This window comes from Strix aluco, chromosome Z (assembly GCF_031877795.1).
Source record: "Strix aluco isolate bStrAlu1 chromosome Z, bStrAlu1.hap1, whole genome shotgun sequence".
NCBI lineage: Eukaryota > Metazoa > Chordata > Aves > Strigiformes > Strigidae > Strix > Strix aluco.
In genome coordinates this window covers 77,684,741-77,700,682 of record NC_133971.1, presented here as the reverse complement: position 1 = coordinate 77,700,682, position 15,942 = coordinate 77,684,741, and the positions used below count along the sequence as shown (strand labels likewise).

The following is a 15,942-nucleotide window of genomic DNA, read 5'->3' as shown; positions in this document are numbered from 1 at the left end:
TAATCTTGACCAGGCTCTCTAATTTTTCATCTTTATGATGATCTCAATATCATGTTATGGGGATGCCCCCATCCATCAGAAGCACACAAGGACAAGCACCAGCCTTCCATCCTGCTCTAGATTTTACCAGGCTAGCAGCTGTTTGCAGATAGATCTGCTATTCAAGCTGCTAAAAAAACTAGTTCTTGCTTATATAGTGACCTTTGTGCCCTCCCTTAAAGCACAAATAAACCTGTTCTGACAGAGCACAGAAGATGTCTAAAGTAGAAACACAGGTTGCAATATTAACACTACATCCTTAGTGTTTCCAACTTGTCCTGTCCCTTCCTAGGAAGTAAGTCTCATCCATAGGTGTTTTAGCCATAGGGAAGGTATATGAGAGCTCTAATAGGAGACTTGCTCTTCTGTGACACATCAGCATTAAGAGTTGAGTACACTTTGCTGGAGGAGCTAGTTCTTAGTTGACATTGTCATGAAGCCTCCTGACTGTCAAGGTAAAGGTCTATTATCCTGTCTCTCAGACCTACTTGTTCTGTTCAAGACCTCATCAAATATTTCACCTCTCAACTTACTGCTTAAGGGTGCAACATGAACTGACAGAGCATCAGGAAATTCAGCTCCAAGGCCAATAGTCTGTCCTTAACTGGCCCTGTAATGGCTGGGCTTTGAGATTTAAGGTGACATGCACCAACTATGAAGCTTTAAAAAAAATCCCACAGATAGTTTGGGAGTAAAGCACAGCATTTCAGCTGAGACGTCATCCTCAAGCACATGCAAGCCACATCCTTCCAGAAGAGGAGAAACTGGAATGGTCTGTGCCACTCTCAGCCAGGGCTGACATGAGTTAGATGGTAGAAGACGATTTGTTCAGAACTCAGCTGACCAGCTTGTATAAACAATCTAATCCTGTTGAAACTGGTACCTCTTGTTTATTGCTTAGGCCTTCCACTATGCTTCATCCAGCTTCTTTATAACCCAAGACCCTTGAACCCAGATACAGCCTCAAAATCTAAAGTCAGTTTGTTTTTTCAGTGTTGCTACTTAGACACCTTACTCTATTTGATCCTTCTGACACAACCAAGTTATATTTCTGTAGAGTCCAAGCTGAGGTAGAGGAATAGTGGCTTACATTTCATTGTGTTTCACAGCAGCAGCTCATCAAGATCTCTTAGCATTCCCCCTCCCCAGGGGGTAGAGTCTCAATTCCACTAATAATCCCTTAGTCTACATGTAAAATCTAGATTTTTCTCCAAAATCCTTACAGATTACAAGTTACCTTCATGCTATCTCTTCATCATATCTTTTTACAGGATCTAGCCAGCAAGCAGGATTTGCACCATCAATACTGTGTCCAGAACAAGCTGGCTTTCTCTGGATGTGGAATTTATGGCTTCATTGTCCAAGAAAGTTTATGTTTCTGTAGTGCTCACATATTGCTAGCCTTGCTGAATAAAGTCCACAAACATTCCCAAGAACTGGGTTAATCCAGCATGTCACACAAATGTCCTAGCAGTGTAAAGTTCACCAAGAGAAAAGAACATCCACAGAGAAAAATCTGTAGGTTTGCAAACAATACTCAATGACTACAGCATTTTATGCACTTTCATTTATTTCATATCTCAAGCAATGGTCTTTACCCTAAACATCCTGTCCAGACACCAATCCTTGATTCCCCCTTCCTTGACAATAAGTACATTTGTTTACTTTCCCACAGAGACAAAAATTTAAGAGCTCTTTTTGCCACCCTTTGCATATATTATATTCACCTGGTTAGAGTCCTTCTTTCATATCTGCTTGTGAAGTACAGGCCTTAAGCAAGAAGTATATCCATAGCAGCTACTTGTCTGCAGTGTCCAATAATAGGGTTATACAGGCACTTTGACAAGTAATACTCTTCTCAATGAAAGAGTGGGTTGTGTACTGCATATACATATAGATACATAAAAACACAGCAGAAGGCACATTAGAATGGATAACCATCCCTACCTTCACAAAAGGAAACTCCAGATTTTTGGCATTTGGCCCATCCTTCCAACTGATAGCACTGAGCACAACCTCTGGTGCTCAGCCAATAGCTTTCTTTGAAGAGCACAAGAGATAAGAAGTATCATGAGTCATGGGACTATTAGAGTAGTGCTTACCATTCTCTCCCAGTCTCCTGGACAACTACAGTGACAAGCACCCAAGACCTTAGATTTCCCTCAGCAGAACCATCTCTTCATTTAAGACTTGGAGCACCTGGCATTCACTCCACTTTACCCTGAGCCTTCCTGTACTCCAAGTCATGAGGTTTGCTAGTTAAGCCTCTGTTCTGATGGTTCACCTGACATTCCTTTACCACTCACATCCTCCTTAACATTTCTACCACTTGATTCTCCGCCTCCAAATGCAAACTGTTATGAGTTACTATTAATAGAAATTTCTGCTTCAGACTTGACCACATCCTCAGACCATTCGGAGAATTTTGGAAACCCAATTATGTCTCTAGAACCATTATGTTGGATACAACTGCAGTGATTCTTTAAACAGACATGGTGGATTACTCCCTCTGACAATACCCTTCTAAGCTGAAGAGAATCCATTTTCTTTGGATTCTAATTCACCTGCCTGACCTCCCTCCTGGAAGGTCCTAATAGAAGCTGATCTAAAGATCTGCTAACATTATAACTGCTTAAGAGCTCATGACCAGACACAAGGACATCTTTTCAATTTACCAGTGCCTGATAAATCTTCAGAGCCAGATAGAATACATAGCTTCATAATTACTTTGCTCTAATTGAATCTGCATCTCTATTTTGCCTATCTACACAGGTGTTCTCATCTTTAAGTGTACTTGTGGGCATTTCTTAGCATAAAATGGGGAACTCTGGGCCTACATGCTCTCAGATTTGGTCCATTATAAGCAGCCATGTTTATGGAAGTCATGGAAGACTTCTGAAGCAAAAATGCAGCCTTTTAAGGCAAAGTACCTTCATTAGGAGAAGATTAAAACAATTCCTTCCCTTCCAGAAAAAAAATCAAATTAATCCTACCTTACGCGTGGATTTTCATGCTTCCCTAGTAAGTGCTCAAGTAATCAGCCTCAGCTTGTCTGAGGGGTAAAAAAGCTCTGCTACAGAGAAGTTCAGATGTATCAGCAACACCTGCCTTTATCTTTCTGCTCAGACCATAGACATTACTCCAACATAAGTATCATCTTATGATGATCATTAGACTGTTAAGTCTCACCAGCTGGGAAGTCAGTTTCTCTGACAAGGTAGAAGACTCATTCCAGTTAATCCTGGACATCTATCTTTAACTATGCCCATTCACCAAAGACCCAAGTAGCATCCTGAGATTCGCCAGCAGAGGGGTGCCCAGCAAGGATGCTCCATCCAAAACCAAAGCAAAACTCCACCCCTGCTTCGCAGCATCCGAACCCTTTGCTCTCCTCTGCTACTAGAGAGATTCTTTCATATCAGTTACTTAGGTAAAATTTCGGGTTTATATACTTTTTTTTCTTAATTCCCTCCTCTCCACACACAAAAATGAAAATGCGCATTTTGCTTTGCGCTCAAGCTTCCTCATGGTGCCTGTCGTGCCAGACCCCGGAGCAGGCGGTTTCCAGCCCGTCTCAGACGGGACACGCTCCCCGCAGCCCGGATCGGGCAGCACCGAGCTCCCCTCGCCGCCCCCGTGGCGCGGCCCAGACCCCTCTGCAGGGACGGGGCCGCCCCAAGCCCTCCCGGCGCCCGGCCAGCGCCGCCACCTCGCCGGCTTTCAACGGGGAAGCGCAGCCCCACCGGCACCCTTCGCCTGCGGGGAGATGCAAGAGGCAGAGACGCGCTGAGCCCCGGCCCAGCCGCAGCCGGAGCATCCCCGCCCCATCCCCCGGCGTCCCGAGACAGGGCCCGGCCAGAACACACACACCCGCCCCCTTCCCTGTCCCGAGACCCGGCTGCGCCGGAGCACCCCGCCATCTCCCGGCGTCCCGAGACCCAGCCCGGCCGCGGCCGGAGCACTCCCCCGCCCCCTCTCCAATTTCGGCGTCCCGAGACCCGGCCCAGGTGAAGCTCACCCCCGCCCCCCCCCCCCGCCCCATCCCCTGGCGGCCCAAGACCCCGCCACGACACACCCCCATGCCCCAGCACCCCGACTCCGCCAGAGCACCCCTCCCTCCCCCGTCGCCCCGAGACCCGACCCGGCAGGAGCACTCCGGTCCCCCCCATCCCCCGGCGCCCCGACCCGGTCGCAGCACCCCCCTCCCATCCCCCGGCGCCCCGAGACCAGTCGCGGCCGGAGCACCCCCCTCCCATCCCCGTTAGCCCCCTCCACCGGCCTCAGCACCGGCGGTCACGTCCTCGGTGAAAAAGCACACAGCCCCCCCGCACCCCACTTCCCCCGCTGACAGCCCCTTCCCGCCGGCGGCTTTGCCGGACCCCAGTCCCGCTCTCAAGCCTACTCACGATCTAGCCCCGCGCCGCTCCGTGCATGACCGGTGCCTGCAACCGGCAGCCTGGCGGGGGCCGGGGGCCGTTTAAATACGCTGTTGTACTCTCGCCTCCGGATCAGCTAGCCACTCACAGCCAGAGATATGGTTTTAATCAGATGCTGGCAGCTGAGGACTACCCAGGAATGTGCTATGATGTTTTTGCTGCTTGGCCTTGGCTACTCCCCCTCAACGTGTCGGTGCTCACAAGCTTAACCCCTTGCGAGCCGCCGCTGCGGGTGGGAGGGGGCTGGGGCCCGGGACAGCCCCCTGCCAGGAGCGGGTCGGAGCCCCCCGGTGGACACGCCGGGAGGGGAGTGGGGTGGGAGACCGGGGGACTCTGCGGGGGCACGGAAACGTGTGGCGCCCCCTGTTCTCAGGGCACAGGTATTTATGCTTCTTACGTAGCAATGGGCCCGAAACGCTCTTCTAGAAAATGGGTCTCCTCACGTGTCTGTATAAACGGGGGTGCGGTGACGGTGTTAAAAAAATCCAAGTCCAAACCAACAGCTTTTTTTTTTTTTCAAAACCACCAGAATCAAATCACATCCACCCCCCACACCCCCCAGCCCCAAATCTGTGGCTAGCTGAACCAAAATATTGGGTCAGGGTAGCTCAGTTTCTGGGTCACATCCAGAACTGACCTTTGTACTTCCCATTCATCTTTATTCAAACAGCTATCATGTTTTGTTTCCCAGTGCAGTACAGCTGTTTTCCAACTTGCATGAAAGAGCCTCTGATTAAAAAAAAAAAAAAAAAAAAAAAAAAAAAACAAACCAAAAAAACACCAAAAAAAAAACCACCACCACATTTTTGTCCTTGTAGCAGAACTTTTTTTTTTTTCTTTTCCTCAAGGCTGTAAACTTAACCTAACATTTCTTTTCTCAAAACAGTGCAAAATACTTCTGTTCGATCCTGTGACATTGCCCTCTACAGCAACACCCAATTTAAAAAGACAAAAAAAGAGCAGAACTTTTCCTCCAGTTTTAATATATTTGATAGATATTTCTAAGTGTTTCGGAAGAGGGAAATATTTAATACAAAATGATTTTACTGCTGGAGAGTTCAGGGTTCAAAACTGGTGGATGCATTTGGTCATTATCTACATCCAAAGCTACCAAATGATACAGTATTTTCTTTTCTGCTGTGTGGTACTCTTTTCTTCTGAATAGCAAAAGCGGTAGGAGCCCTGTCCCTGAGGTGACTAAAAGCTGATAGTTGTGTCTCACCTGCCTGTATCTGTCTTTCATTTCAGAAGTGCTAATTTTAACCAAAAAGGACATGAGGGACACATTTCTATACATTAGCCTGGTGTTCATGGAAAGAAGTGCATGCCACATAAGTAAGCAGGCATTTGGTACAATTACAGGTTGCTGGCTACCCACAATGTCCGTATTTGCAGGATTAGATCTGAATTCCTTGGGACACTGTTGTATTCATGTTTAACAATGTTGGTTTTGTACAGTTTGCACTGCACTGTACATTGTTCTGAACACCTTGTGCTAGACGCCTACCAGCAGGACTGGAACTTCTTAGTCCTGGGGCAGTGTGTATTTTAAAGAATAATACTTTGCTCAGCGTGCTTTGTGGGAGTTATACAGACTGCCTAACATGAAGGATGACATTGTGGCTAGTTTAAACATGGTGAAGTAACAAAGCAACTTCTACAAAGCAGTCCAGCCTCGTGCTGGCATAAACAGTGTTACCATTTGTGCTTTGCCCACCATAAAACCCAGGCACGTTTCACTGGAATACCTTTACCAGTTGCACTAATGGTTACAAATATGATTTATACTATTCGTTGTTGAATTTGGAAGAAATGAAAATGCCAATAGAAAGCAGTTTAAGAGCCCTTTTGAGGTGCAATGAAATTGCATCTACTACAGAAATAGCAAAAGGTCCTTCACTATCTACCAGCACTTGGACATCACTAATCTCATGGAAAAACTTTTTTACTGATAAATGGTTAATAACTAACTGAAAAAAATTACAGTTTTCTTAGAGAATAAAAAATGTCTCAAGCCTTGAAGGACTGCACTATCTATTTTGTAATTCAACTGAGAACAGCTTCCCTGATTTTTGAGGTCAATGCTAAAATTCAGAGCTGTTACATTAAACATATGTAACAGGATTGCCTTTTGAACGTAGGAGGAATCCAGGCAGAAAGTCCCACAGGAGTCCAGTAATTTCATCTATACTGCACTGCAGGACTTAAAGGGTATGCTTCACACATTATGAAAAGTGAAAGGATTTTTATTTCTCTACAGTAAAACCACAACCAAATGGAAAATGGCTGCTATGACTTTAAGCATGACTATTAAAAGATTATAGTAGTGAGTGATATGTTTTCCAGGATGATGACTTTTTTCTCATATTTGTTCTGTCTGATCTTACTATTGCTGGCATAGATTCAGTCCCTATCCAAGATTTTTTAAAGTTAACTGCTTATTGTACAGAACAGTATCAGGCTCAGCACTTCCCAAACACAAGCCATTTTTCAGCAGGTCTGAAGTTATCTTGACATTGCAGCTGGAAACCTTCACCTCAGTGAGTTTTTCTATCGCTTTTCCGGATGTTAACTCTGCCCAAACCACAGTCTGTCATTACGACCACTGGGATCCCAGTCTGGGTGGAAAATGGGTTAGCAGTGTGAAATAAAAACACCAAAGTGCAGAGACCTTTGAAATTCATCAGTTTTAATGAATTACTTAAAAGTGGTCTCAACAAGAGTTTTTAAAAATCTGCTTGCAGCAAAGCAATGTGGTAGCTAATCTTGCGATGGCTTGCTCAGGAATGCATGCTTAATGCATGGTTTATTATTAAAGTAATCTTTTAAGATTTTATTGGAATGTGCTTCCACAGTGGTGTCGCTGCCTTTGTGGGCTTTACTATGTGTGTGTCTTCTTGTCCATAATTAAACTTTTCACTGACAGACCCTGGGACTTTTTTTCCTTAAACCTCCCACTTTGAATGCTGGAATTTCACTTGAACTTTAAATACTGCCTTGGAATTTGCCATAAGGTAAACTGTCTGTTCTTGTACACTTCCCTGCACTGCTACAGATGTTGCAGACACACAATAAGTGACTGAACTTAAGAGGACTTGCAAATTTCTGTCCTAGTGTTAAAAAAAGGCTGACAGGAATGAAGTAGTTGTTCAGATGCTCAGGGTGTCCCTATGGAATTGTCAGTTTGGAAGGTATGTGAATAAAGATTAATGGAAAACTGGCCTTCACTGAAAAGTACATTTTCAGTGAAGCTTCACTGCTGTCTACTGGAGAAGACAAAGTATGTCAAAGGAAACATGAAGGAAGAATTTGTACTTCAGCCTTTGGACTTCTCAGCCAAGTTTCTCATGTGACTTGGACTTGCTGACCATTTATTTTTATAAATTCAGTTAAAGTCCACAGAATATCCGAAGCAAAAAGCATCCTTGCTATTTTAAAATCTTAAATTACAATCTATAGTTCATTTTAGTATGGTTCTAGGCATACCTCTGGGAAATGCAGTCCACATGTTAAAAGTCTCAATACCCAAATGCTGGATCATCAATAGACCTCAAACTTGTCTTGGAAATAGTTTCTCCTGGAATCAAGAATAGGCTTGAATAATTATTTAATCAAAGGCTTGCTTGTTGAGGCCCAAATTTGGGCATCTCAGGCTTAGACTTCCATGGGGATTTAAACTGGCAATATATTCAGCCATTCAGAAGTGGTTGAGTAGGAGAAGTGTAAAAGCTATTGACCCCTAGCTGAGGTACAGCAGCTCTCTTGGTCTGTGCCTTAACCAGCTGCAATGCAACGTAAATCCAGTCATTTTAGATTGCCTTCAGTGGTATTTGCTAACAATTAAAGCTAACCTCTCGCTCAGCTGATGACTGCTAATATATGGCTGAGAAAGGATGACTTCCCATAGCACTTTACCCTCTACCATGCTTCAGGCAGGGGTACCTCAGGAGGATAAGGTGATTTTTAGGACTGGAAGCTCATGCCTTGCCATCATAGTGCTGTGGCTCTCTAGTCCTGAGGTTCTACCCCTCTGATGTTGTCACCAGCACAACACAGGTTTCCAAAACAAGAGATACCTTATGGAGTCATTCAGCAGTTTTTCATATCTCCTCTCATCTGCAACCATAGTTTGTCTCAAGCTTGACTGTGGATGTGTACCAGCATGGAGGGTAGGCATGCTTTTATGTTATGCAACATGGTTGTGATGTGTGGCTTGCATGGTGCCTCTGTTCCTAGCATGACTGTACTTGGATTTTAGTTGAAGCAGAAGTGACATTTCCACCACTGAAACCCAGTGCTTGGTCACTGGCATGGTCAATCAGGACCATGAATTATTCTGAGCAAAAAATATGTGGGTAGGCAATATCACCTCATTTGAAAGAGTACACTGCCCCCACCCATGTTAAATAAATAAACACAGTATTTTGTTTGGCAGCCATTGAGAAGAAGCCATACCCAAGCCATGTTCACTGACTGTGAGGCTACTCTGTAAACAGTGGGAGGCGACTACTTTCTGTCTTAAAGGAAGTGTGGCCAGTGTCTGTGACCCGTACGACAGTGCATGTACACATACGTTACTGCATACAGGAAAGGATTTTGGCCATGGTGTGCTTCTTCCCTGGAGAGGTACTACGTCCAGAAGAGAGGGAGAATGTCAGATGCATCCCTCTTGGCAGTGTTTCATGTTGGCTGGCTGTAGATCCTTCTATTTGTATGTGTTATATATTCTGGCTCTGTTTTCTGAGTCCACAGCTGGCGTCTGACTTTTGGGCTTCATAATATTTAGCATCCAAACATATGAGCCTCTGGCCCATCATTCCTAACCTGTACATATTGTTAACTGGAGTTTGACAGTTGACCTGCTTAGCTGTGTTTGCGATTTCTGCTAAAAATGACTTGACTTTTAGACATCTAAATAGTTTTATAAACCTAATCTTACTCCTTTCAGTTAATTGAAACCTGGTTTTGGCATGCTGCACAATTCTCTGTCCATATGTGTCAACATTAAAACTTGTCCTTAACCCTTGTGATATGTAAAGTGAAATTGCATAAATTACACTTTGAACACAATTTAGATCTAAGCAAATCCAGAAGAATGTATGAAAACCCACACAATCTTAATTGATGTACCATAATCAGGTGTAGACATCCTTGTCAATATGGGTTCTATTGCATTTTCAAATATTGTCTCTGTAGTTATAAAGAAGATAGATTGAGCTGAAGGGAATCTGAGATAATATAACTTTATCTGAAATTCTAAGAATTAAGCTTCACCTTGGAATTTGGCTAAGTAAATGAGTACGTAACTAAGGAGCCTAAACAAGTATAAACTAGTGCCAGCTGAAGGATGTCAGCTACATCTACATGAGATTGTGACATTAATTTTCTGCTTAGCACGGAAATAGTCAAAGCCAGGAAACAATACTGTTGGGATCAGTCATCTAGAAGAAGAAACACACAGGATTCGTTCTTCCGCTGTCTGTAAAGAAGCTATTTTGGTTACAGCCTTTCTGTATTCATGTACTTTCAGAAATCTCCCTCAAATGGTGTTTGCTGTGTAGGTTAAGTCATCCTGAATCAGTTAGTGCATACTAGGGTAGTATACTGCTCTGAAAGGCCAGTCCTGGCATTTAGGTAACAATAGTTAAAAGATGGTATAAATGCTTTCAGAAAACATTTTTGGATGAAAACTTGCAGTGTAGTCCTATGGAGAGTTATGATTTAACAGGATTTTTATCTGCTCATCTTCCTTCTCTTAGACCATGTACTTTGTTCCTCTAAGTTAGAAACACGTAACATAGTGGCATTTCCTGTGGAGCTCCAATTCCATCTGAACATGGAACATAACATTTGTATTTTGTGTTCACAGGGCCCTTCATAAGTAAATTGCTTTCATTGCCTGAATTTAGATAGAGTGAGGTTCAGAGGTGTAGTTTATGATACAGAGTAACTTCACATTCAAAGCAGGCTTAGACCTCAGATCTCCTACGCAACTACTGAAATTAATTTGCTTGAGCAGAGGTTTTCACTTGTTTGCTAACAGTTCTCTGGGTAAATCGTGTTCTTCCATACTCTTAAATCCCATTAACACCCTTGAGGTAACAGTGGTGATAACTTGTAGAAAAGTAGTAATACATTTATGGTATTGAGGTGTTGGTCATGTGATACATGCACCAGGGAGAAGAATCAATCCTTTTTGTGCCCTTTATCTTTCATTATGTTTTTCTTCTCACTTTGATATTTTCTCGGCATTTCATAGAACTATTCCTGCTCTTTTCGCATAAGACAGCATGTTCTACCTTTGCTTCTTGTCTGGTTCTCTTTTCCTTAATTCTCTGGAACTAACTCTCCAGCTAGGATTGTCTGGTTGTCCTTCATCCAGATTTTCTAGAATAGCTTTTTCTTGTAGGAGTTCCTTGCCTTCTTGATAGCCTTGCTGCCATATTGGCAACTCTTACTTTTGCATCTTCCTTTTCTACTTTGTAAATAGCACATCATGAGGAAAGTAGTGAAATTGTTGCCTCTTCCCTTTTATTTTTCTTTAGTTTCTCAGTCTATAGCATCAGCTCATCAAATGCAAGCTTTGTATCAGTCTTCATAAGCACACACATCTCCACATCAATGATAGGTGGACACTGGGAGACCATCTGCACTGACTCATCTCTTCCCATGTATGTGTCATTTAATTTATTCTAAAATTTACAAAATTTGGCTAATAATATTTTGTTCAAGTTGACCCATCCTTACTGCCATGTAAAAATGTTTATATTTCACACAGAGTTAATATCTTTGCTTTTAGTTTATGAAAAGAAACATAGAGGATCATTATGCAAACTCCTATTACATATTTCTGACCTATACCAGAAAGCAGAGGCTCAGCTTTGTGATGCTTTGCCTGTGAGGGAAAAACAATGACCTTTGGTGTTCTTTTAATTTATATTAATTTTATGGGAGCCCATCTGGACCCTGAAGATCCAGGTTTGACAGTACTGGGTACAGAAGACAAGAAACAGAGTATTTCAATATAATCACTGTCAAATATGGAGGTTCCACAGCCTCATTTCGCTACATCACATCATTCTCCCCACATTGTAGGTTAAAAGTCTGAAAAGAACAGATCTTTTATGACTTGTCTTCAGGGTACTGAGCTTTAACAGCATAAGATGATTCCTGTTTCATCTGAAATGTTTTCATCTTAGACACCTGAAGTCTTTGAGCTTTGACACGCTGTGATTTTGACCATGTCAGTTTGCCTTTGCTTTACTCAGACTAGTAGGAAAGTTGGGGCAAAGACATTTTCTGAGTTCAAACTAAATAAAGTTTGTAGGGTACTTTGTAAGATCAACATCAGGATATGACTCTTCTCAGACTTTGTTCATTCCTCCAAACTTCCTGTTTGCTAAAGGTTTTTTCACAAAAAGCTTCCTCTTGCTGCTTTTCAGAGTTTGAGATTTTTACAAGTCAAATTAGATCTTACATTTCTCTTTATCATAAGTGATGCAAGACACCATTAAAAGACATTTGTAATGTCATAAAATGGCTATGATTTGACAAATCTGAGGACATTAAAATTTAATTGCCTCTCCCTGGCTGTAGCATTCCAAGCAGCCTGGAAGATAAGAACACATTGTTATTATTAGGAGATAAATGTTTTGTAAAATTGATTCAGGATTTTCCTAGTAAATGCTAATTACTAGACTACTGCTTTGTGAAATAAATTTGGATTTTTGATAAACAGTATAAAATATTAGAGAAACAGGGAGCAAATTCATCGACATAAATCTGACTAAAAATATATGAGATTTAGAACAATTTGCTTGTGCTTGGAAAAATTATTACCACATATACTGTAGCTCATGCTGAGGAAGTGATGTTGTAGACCGTAAACTATTTTATCAACGATCTCTCTACAGTGCATGGCACTAAATACTCAGAAGACGGCTTTGTTTTCTATAACTTGGCCTAGAGCTAAATAGAAAGATCATGGCAGACTTATTTTCTGTACTAATAGCCACAGAATTCCTCACAAAATGTTTGCTGGCAAGAAGCCTCACTTTCCTTAACCCCCTTCTCATACTTGCTTCAATTGGAGCTGACAGAAGTTATATTTTTTAAGAGGGGGCATCTATCCAAGTTCTGTGACATCCCATCATGCACTGGTATATAAAAATGATTTGCTAGTATGAGAGGCCCTCTTTTTCTTTAGGTCACCTTTGTTTAAAACATGAATTACTGAAATAGATCAAGAACATTCCCTGTGCTATGAGTGTTTGGTAAAAATGTGTCTTCCTTTTATTTTAGTTTTCTGTTAGGAATGTTCCTTTAAGGGTTACTATAGCAATGTAAGCTGCTATTGAGACTGTAAACATTAATGATGACTTGGAAGTTGACACCCTGCAAAAACATTTCAGTCATTCTAAGTAAGACTTCCAACAACATTGCCATAATATGCAACTCCAACTGAGAACAGCAGGATTCAGATTTTTTTAAGAAAATAGTCTATATACTAGACAGCAAAACTACAATGAAGGGAAAATAATATACTCTAATTTTGCAACAAACCAAAATTCCCATTCAGCATATTCTGATGCCGTATTTGTTATATTTTGGGAGGTCTGTCAGACCACTTTTGAAGCAACATTTGCCTGCCAAGTCCAAATTGGCCCTACATCTCTCTGGAATCAAACTTTGGTTGCTATTGTTGTTGTTGCCTTTCTTTTGCAAAAGAAATAGAAATATGTGCTAGGTTACATGTGACCATGGATATCTTTGTTCATGTAGAAAGCACAGAAACAAACCAACCACCAACCCAACCAGATGATCATAAGATATTTTCAGAGGACAAAATCCAAATTTGGGCTTCACTGCAAATTTGGGAGCTTTAAAATAGAAAAGGAAAATCACAAGTTTGTGTCTCAAACACATTTTCTGATTTGTTTTCACAAATACAGTTTGTAACATAGGCTGAAGAATGCTGTCTTCAGTTGCTACTTACAGGGAAGGACACTTTAGTATAATATCAGTACCTGTATCTGTATTTAGTATTCATTAATGTACAACTCCTTTGAGAAGAAGCAGCGTAATAGTTAATTAAGCTGAGACAAAAGACAAATAGTCTTAGGGACTCATGGCTATTTAATTTTCTCTTCCCAATGAAATATATTTGGGCTTATTTTACAGTTTATTTTAGGTATCTAGCACAAGTGGAAATTTATTTAACTAACAATTGTCAAATCAAAAAGGCACAACCCAACACAAAGTCACAAAATATTAATCTCCCAGGAGCATTGCTTCTGCAGAGGCCAAAGATACTGGTGGTGAGCTGGACCTTCCCTGCCCTCCTCCTGCAGCACACTGGAGCCTTTTTGGCTTTTGGCCCTTTGCACCATAGGTCATTGGCTTGTTACAGGATGTTGGGAAGTATTTTGTGGTTTGTGGGGACCCCTCTGGACTAAAGAACTCTTTTACATTTTTGTCTGTGACTGTAGAAGTCTGGACTGATGGTCTTCTCCAGCACTATGATTCCAGAAACTCTGTTTTCATTTGCAACAGAATTGATCTCAAGGGTGGATTGTGTTCCCCTGCTGAGGCTGGTATGTGTAAGTACAGCAGCCAATAATTTTCTGACCTTTTTCTGGTGTTGCCTGGTTTTTCTGGTGTTCTGGTGGTGCCCTTTCACAAGACTCCACACAGGGGCTGTGCCACTTCAGCCTTTGAGAATCCCCAAATCTGGAAGGTACAAACTGTTTAACCTTGGTTATGGGCTAAAAAATTGGACAATTTCAGATTTTAGAAAACTATTTTTTAATACCTTTTTAGGGACAAACCCATGACATTTAAAAATTCAAATTTCAACGTAAAGAAGTATAAAAATTTTGTAAACAAGTAAATGTTTGTGTTCCACTGATTTCTTACATCGAGCTATCATCTGACATCAGGCCATCTGAGCAAAGTGCAAATACCCATAGTCCCTGTTCTCAAGATCTCACAAAGCCAACAGCCTTGTGAATCAGAGAATGGGAGGTGATGAACAGCAGAAGGAATTTATTGCAACAGTGTCCCATGCAGAACACACCTTTTTTTTAGTGACAGGACAGACATTTTTAAACATGTCCATCTTCTATAAAGATGGAATTTCTTCATAATTTGGAGAAACCTGATAATCAGAATTTGAAAACTTCCAGGAAGGTAACTTGGAGTCTACTGATATAGCTCCTATAAGGAATATTGTTTAAATATGCAGGCTGACAAGGGGTGATAATGCACAGTAATGTTCCCAATGGTTGTTAGAAGGGCCACTGTAGGAATGGCTCTGTTACCTGGCTGACATGACATGCGCTATGTATTCAGCTATGTATTAGTCCCCATTTTGAACCTATATAGCCTGGGCTGGAAGGAAATCATCCCCTATTGCCCCTACACAACTTGCTGTGTACTGCTTCAAAGGAGGCAGTAATTGTGTACTGTAATGCACTGTCTTCATATCTCCCATATTTTTGCCCCCTCCTTCCCACCTTCTATAAGTATGTCCTTAAATGTTTCACAATAAATTCAAACAATCTGTATAGAAGACATCACTAGCTCTTAGAAGTCATCTAGCTACTTGCAACTTAAATCTTCAGAGGCTATACCAACCACACAGTCTAGTTGGAGCTTAGAAGACACTTTCCACATCAGCTCCCATGCTCCTCTTGTGTCACAGGCTTTGTGTATTATCTTTAACAAAAAGCACCAGTAGAAAAAGATGTTTTCAAACACTATTTTTTAAATATTTCTGGTTTTATTTGTTGTTGTCTGGAAAATGAATGTAGCTTTTATAGGAAAAAAGTAACCAGAATATAGCAATATAAATTATGGGGAATGTGTGCATCTACTTCCTTCTAGGAACAGAGTACTCTCTGAAAGACACCTGACAAAAGCTAGCAGGTCTCTCCAGTGCAGTTGTGCATTGGTGTGTTAGACATTTTTCTGTACATTTTCAGCATATGGAGGCTATCGTTTGGGATTCAATGGGGACATTGCATGGAAATAACCTCTGTACCTATTCACATTTCTACCTATTTACCAGTGACAGGGTATGTGCTGGTGATGTTGCAATTCCAAATCTCTGTGACATCAAACAAATACAAAATTATTGCAGACTGGCAGGACCCCAGGGCTTAGTCCTGTGACCCCGTTAGTATCTCCCTGCATGGCCCAGGCCAGCTGCAGAGTGCAGGGACCAATAATGAAAGAAAGGCCTCAGTGATAGCCACCAGAAATCTGTCAGGGCACTGAATGCATCAGCCGGTGCTGTAAATTTTTTCTCCCATTCTAGGAAGCTGTGTTCAAGGTCAGCTTTGATAGGCAGAGCTGCGTGACCTTGGATCGAGCTGCTGTGAAAACAGTTAATAGTCAGAAATCTCATCTGGGGTGGTTCTCAGCTTGGGAGCCGTGTTCAGTTTCAGGCCTTTGCTCTCAGTTCTTA

At 42.0% G+C, this 15,942-nt stretch overlaps 1 protein-coding gene across 2 annotated transcripts in view; it reads right to left on the bottom strand.

The window, feature by feature from the left end:
• The window catches only part of DAB2 (DAB adaptor protein 2), a 28,105-nt gene extending 23,522 nt beyond the window's left edge, over nucleotides 1–4,583 (bottom strand). For both annotated transcript variants that reach the window (XM_074813297.1, XM_074813298.1), the window contains exon 1: nucleotides 4,446–4,583. The gene's annotated coding sequence lies outside the window, so the exon portion shown is untranslated. The remainder of the gene's footprint in view (nucleotides 1–4,445) is intronic.
• Between the last annotated feature and the right edge of the window lie 11,359 nt (nucleotides 4,584–15,942).